Source organism: Ovis canadensis, chromosome 20 (assembly GCF_042477335.2).
Source record: "Ovis canadensis isolate MfBH-ARS-UI-01 breed Bighorn chromosome 20, ARS-UI_OviCan_v2, whole genome shotgun sequence".
In the NCBI taxonomy this organism is placed as follows: Eukaryota; Metazoa; Chordata; class Mammalia; order Artiodactyla; family Bovidae; genus Ovis; species Ovis canadensis.
The window spans coordinates 28,730,139-28,736,527 of NC_091264.1; positions in this window are offsets into that span (position 1 = coordinate 28,730,139).

Sequence of the window (6,389 nt, forward strand, 5' to 3'; positions counted from 1 at the left end):
GGTGAAACCTCACTTTCTCTGAGCAACCTCTCCTTGTTACTGAATCCAAGCTCACCCTGCTCTTCACATGACTGGCCGATGGGTGGGAGATGAGGTGTTGAGGCAAGGAATAACAACTTTTTGCAGAAAGCCAGATATCCAAAAAGATGGTGGGCTAGTGCCGTAGAGTACCATCTTATCAGGGGCAGGATGCCATTTTCTTTTATAGAACAGAGAAGGGGAGGAGGTGAGTAAGTGAAGTAAAAAGGCCATTAGTCTTGCAAAGTTTCTCCTGGCTGGGCCAGTATCAAGAGGGGATGTGTGAATTTCTTCTTTTCTGTAGCCATTCATAGGTGGGCAGGGGCAGAATGTCTCTCTGTGAGCTGAACAAAGGCACTTTAGTTTAACATTCAGGCAGAGGGGCAAGGTTCCAAGATACAGGCCATTAGGTACACTTTTAGCTGCAGACAGCATCCTTTTAGTGATTATAATAACAAAAGCGACAAAAGGCAAGGTGGAAGAAAAAGGAAGGGATCCCAGATGGGGTCAAGTATGGCTCTTCCCTGTTGCACACTGATCCTCTCAGACTCCATACCGCACTCTAGCTCCGTGAACCCTTAGCTCCCGGAACACCCTATTGCACCCTTACTCCACACTGTCGTTATTACTTATAACACTACATTCTCACCGTGGTTGAGACTCCGCAGTCCGCAGTTTTTTCTGTGGGCATCAGTGGTCTGTTCTTTTGATTTGCTGAGCAGTGGGCCGTGAGTTACATGTGCTGCAATGTGTTTATTCATTCATCCAGGGTACGACAAAAGTCTTCATTTCTCAAAATTAATGCCTGGTGGTGTGATTGTTGGGTCATGTGGTTAGCATATGATTACATTTATAATAACCCCTAAACACTGTTTTCCAAAGTGACTCTACCATTTTGTCCTCTAAGTGGCAATATTTAAGAATTCTTTTTTCTATCCTCATCAACACTTGGTATTCCCATTCTTAAAACACTTTCTAGACATTTAATAAGTACTGGTATCTCACATGGTTATAATGTTCATTCTCCTAGTGGTAAATGACAGTGAGCCTCTCTTTATGGACTTATTTGTCATCTACATATCTTTGCTAAAGTAAAAACCTTTGGGCCACTTTCTAATTGAGTTACTTGCTTTTTGTTGACTCTCTACATATCATAGGGCCCCCCCAACCCCCACGTAGCTCAGCGATAAAGAATCCTCCTGCAGTGCAGAAGCTGCAGGTGACCCGGGTTCAGTCCTTGGGTGGGGAAGATTCCCTGGAGGAGGGGCATGGCAACCCACTCCAGTATTCTCGCCTGGAGATTCCCCATGGACAGAGGGGCCTGCAAGTTACAGTCCATAGTATCGCAAAGAGTCAGACACAACTGAAGTGACTTAACGCACACATACAAACACATGCATATCACATATACATATGTTTATATATGATCAATGAATATTTTCTCCAAGTCTGTAGTTTATCTTTTCATTATCTGAACAGCATCTTTCATAGAGTAAAAGTTTTAAAAGTGCTAATGAAGTTTAATTTATCATTTTTTTCTATTATACTTCACGCTTTTGATGTCATATCTAAGAATTCTAATTCACAGTCATAAAGATTTCCCTCGTGTTTTTTTCTAAAAGTTTTATAGTTTGACATCAATTTCTACATTTAGGCTTATGATACATTCTGATACATTTAAAATTAATTTTTATAAGATGTAAGGTACATGGAATTGAAGTCTTTGGAGACATTTTGCCTTTACCTTGGAATACCTTGTTTCCAGTTCAACCATTGCAAGATGGTTTATTTTCTATGTCATGGTTATCACCAGGGAGAATCTTTGAGGCTGGGCAAATTTGATTTGAAGAAAGGCTTAATTTTAACCAGACAAGCTGACAGCAATGAATATTAGTAAAGAATAAAAAATGCAGAGGCCAAAATATATAGTCCTTGCTCTGACAAGCATTGGTTGGCAAAATCAGCATACAGTATTTATGAGGTTATTTGTATGTATGCTTCTGTTCATTTATTCACACATGCACACATCTATAGACTCTTAAATATTTCTGAGTTTATTGCTTCTCCCTAGAGCTTTAAGCCACAATTTTACTTGTTCAGAAATTCCAGCTACCCTTTTCCCAGAGGCAGGAGATTTTGGTTAGTGGCTTTAGAAGTTTGTCACAAACTGTCACATTCTTCAGTTTATAAAATGGACTTGATTTGGGTAGACCGAAGATGGATTTTCCATTACATCATTTAGAAATGGATAGGCCTTTCCATAAACACACTTAGACACTTTATCCCAACTTTTCCTTTTTTTTTTAAATTTCATGTTCATGTTTTAATGGTCCTCTTGCAGGCATATCCCTTTTGGCATTGTTGGCAACGTCAAGAAGCTTGAGTGCACTTGCCTTACCCTGAATCCACCAGAATGGCAGAGGGGCTTCTTTGCCAAGCCCACTGAGCTTAAGGCCTGAGGCATCCCCATTACGACTTAGCACCATGAGACCTTCACATGGAGCTGGGAGCCTTCTAAATTTCTTGGATTTAGGATTAACGACTTTCTCTGTTGTCTTCAGTGTTTCTGGATTCACTTAATATAACACTGTCAGGCTTTAGTCGAAAATATATTCTTTGAATTAAATAAAAAAGCAGTTATCTAGGCCAGCCTTTACCAAAAAACTCCAGATACTTGCTGTGAAAGACTGGATTATTTCTTTCAGCTCTTCACTCCCCTGCAGCAGGGATGTACATCCACACCTTTCCCTTTGCAGCTGGCGCTTATATCCCCACAGGACAGTGGGACAGTGGGACACTGGGAAGAGTTTGCTTCCCCCCAAACTCCACTTTGTTAGCAGTTGGCTTGGCCAGTGGAGTGCTGCGGAATTGGTGTGAGCATAGGCTTTGTGTCTGTTTGTATGTTTCAGCTTGCCCTCTTGCATCCCTGTGATCGTCATCATAAGAACACAGCCCTGCTGTAGCTTCCCTCTCTTCACTATGGGCCCAGCGTAAAACACAGAGAACTGACCCAAACCTGATCTGCAGCTTGGACCTACACTAGCCAAACTGCAGCTAGAAGCAGAGCTACCCTAACCAGTCCGCAGACCAGTGAGTAACAAAGGTAAAATTCTTGTTTGTTTATGCTTGTTGAGTTTTTTTACTTAGCGTTATTCCAGCAATAGATGACTAACACACTGACCTATCTCTCAGTCATGTTTCCCACAGGCAGTGAAATCCATATGAAACCTAGAACAAACTTATTTGCTAGGAGAAACCAGTGAATATTGTAGCCATGAATCAGAATGGTTACCATCTTCTCATGGATTTTTCTCCAGTCTACCCCAGTCTTCAAGAATCCACTCTGAGCAGATTTTCTGAGCATCCTTTTAGTCAGATTAGTCTGTGTAGAATTACACAATGTGAAGGCTGTCATTTCCTAGTGGTCCTCACAAGTGCTGGATCCCAACAACTAAAGCCTCTATTAAGTTGTTATGTTATGATTTATACATGGGCAATAGTACAGGTTCCAAGCTGTAGAAGCCAGATTTCTTGGCAATAGAAAGCACTATTAAAATTCAGCCTTTACCCAAGAATATTAACAAGCTCTGATCACCAGTAGTTATGGTCCATTGCAATGTTCAGCGAGTGTCAGCATGAAATGACAGGCTGTCCTTTGTCTTCCCGAGATCCCCCAATCCCCAAAAGAACACATTTTCTTACATTCCTTGCTCCATGAACATAGGTATATTTTGCAGTTAACATTACTGGGGTTGGCCAGACCTCAGGAGTCTTATTTCCTTACACCTAGATTTTTAGCTAGATAATTTTAATTGGAATCTTTTATTACAGTGCGCTCTTTCAAAATCTAAGGATATAGCTGGATATTTTGTTTACCAAGCCCATCTCAGAATTAGATGCCATCATCTTACTGGCAGAAAGTTCCTAGGCCACCTTGAGCCTCAGATTTGTATCTTTACAACATGATCAAAGAGGCTTCCTACTTTTAATGCATCACATGAGCCCTAAATATTTAAAAATAATCACCAAGTACATAAAAGTCATGCTTAACCTTATAAAACATGTGTTGGCTCTGTTCATTTTCTCAAAGTTCACCTCCCCTTCTGTGCTTTACTTTTTCTGCTTCTTACCCGGCCATTCCTTTCTTCCTTGAATCCGATTGTTTCTCTTCTGACTAGCCAAACACAGGCAGATTGAGCAAGGCTTTGTCACAAGAGAGATGTTTAGCCAGAGAGAGGAAACACTAAAGGGAGACATTATAGGCATCTTTTAAATTTCATTTATTTTTATTTTTTTGGCAGCATTGCATGGCATGCAGGGTTAGTTCCTCAAGTAACGATCAAACCCATGGCCCCTGCAATGGAAGCAAGAAATCTTTTTTTTTTTTTTTTTTTTTGAGATTCGAGTTTTATTTACAAGTAAATGGAAGCAAGAAATCTTAACCACAGGGAAGTCCCTATGGTCACCTTTTAACATGTGATGGTCTGTTATATAAAAAAGGGAATATGCTTGAGGAAAAAAGAAAGAAAGAAAGAGGGAATAAGCTTGTCCTCTGTTGCTATGGAGAGGATGTAGCTAAATAAGTTAGAATAAGTCATAGAAAAGAGTTGCCAGGGAAACCCTCCTATAGAAAAGAAATTGGGCTCAATTAAACATTTTTCAATCAATTGGCAATGTCCAGTTAACATGTATACTATCATGTGAATTGAATCGCCAGTCTATGTCTGACGCAGGATGCAGCATGCTTGGGGCTGGTGCATGGGGATGACCCAGAAAGATGTTATGGGGCGGGAGGTGGGAGGGGGGTTCATGTTTGGGAATGCATGTAAGAATTAAAGATTTTAAAATTTAAAAAATAAAAAACTAAAAAAAACAAACAAACAAACAAACAAAAAAAATAAAAAGCAGTGAGTCCTTGTCAGTAAATGGATTCAAACTTTCCACGCATAATAAACACATAATTCCTACGTCTCTGAGTACCTTCCGACTTTAAAATATTATGATTTGATCTATTTGATTTTCTACAGTTTATCTGAGTGTGCAGTGCAGGATAACATCAGCTGTAGCAGTTTCATGATTCTGTAATTAAATGAAAAAGTCAAACAGAATTTGTAGTCTTGAGTCTAGTAGGCCCTTCTGAATACTCCTGACTTCTGTGGAATCCAAATTGAAATATCTTACATAGTAAGATAGAGAGCATTCTACTTTTTCGTATTGTGCTGGTTAGTTTTTTATTATACCTACAGCTGATCACCACTGTTTAGAAGCATAAATATGCATATTACTTTATGACTGGGATCATGTTAATTTACTACTTCCTGCTGTCATTTGAAAGGAGCTTGTTACTCTGTTTTCTAGTTTCTAACCACAAGAACAATATTAAAAACAACATTGAAAAGCAGAGACATTACTTTGCTAACAAAGGTCCATCTAGTCAAGGCTATGGTTTTTCCAGTGGTCATGTATGGATGTGAGAATTGGACTATAAAGAAAGCTGAGCACCAAAGAATTGATGCTTTTGAACTGTGGTGTTGGAGAAGACTCTTGAGAGTCCCTTGGACTGCAAGAAGATCCAACCAGTCCATCCTAAAGGAAATCAGTCCTGGGTGTTCATTGGAAGGACTGATGTTGAAGCTGAAACTCCAATACTTTGGCCACCTGATGCGAAGAGCTGACTCATTGGAAAAGACCCTGATGCTGGGAAAGATTGAAGGTGGGAGGAGAAGCGGATGACAGAGGATGAGATGGTTGGATGGCATCACCGACTGAATGGACATGAGTTTGAGTAGGCTCCGGGAGTTGGTTATGGACAGGGAGGCCTGGTGTGCTGCAGTCCATGGGGTCGCAAAGAGTCAGACACGACTGAGTGACAGAACTGAACAGAACTGAACAACAACAACTTTGGGGTTCACTTTCTTTTAGTCTAGCTATATTAACGTACTGAGTGTACTAAGAGAAACACTTTCTATGTTGACTTTTAAAATCATGAATACAATTCCAAGAAACAAAAATAGTAGTGAAAATTCTTCCTTCTTAACAAAATCAAAAGTCAGATTTAAAAACTATATTTAAGACTTAAAGACTATCTAGATGCTTTAGTATGAGATTTGGGATTATTTTCTTCTACCTACATGTACCTTTTAGAAAATCCTTTGCTGTGATTGATTAGTGGCAAACTAAGTGTTTGAAAGAAAATGCCATTCCTGAAGGACATTTTTCCTGGTGCAAAATTCTAGCAGTCATCATTTATTTATTGCTTTCAGCACACCAAAGACTGGTTTCTGCCTTCCATCAATGTTGTTGAGAAATCAGCTGTCAGTCTAACTACAGCTCATTTGAAGGCTTTCTTTTTTCTTTCTGGCTGATTTTAC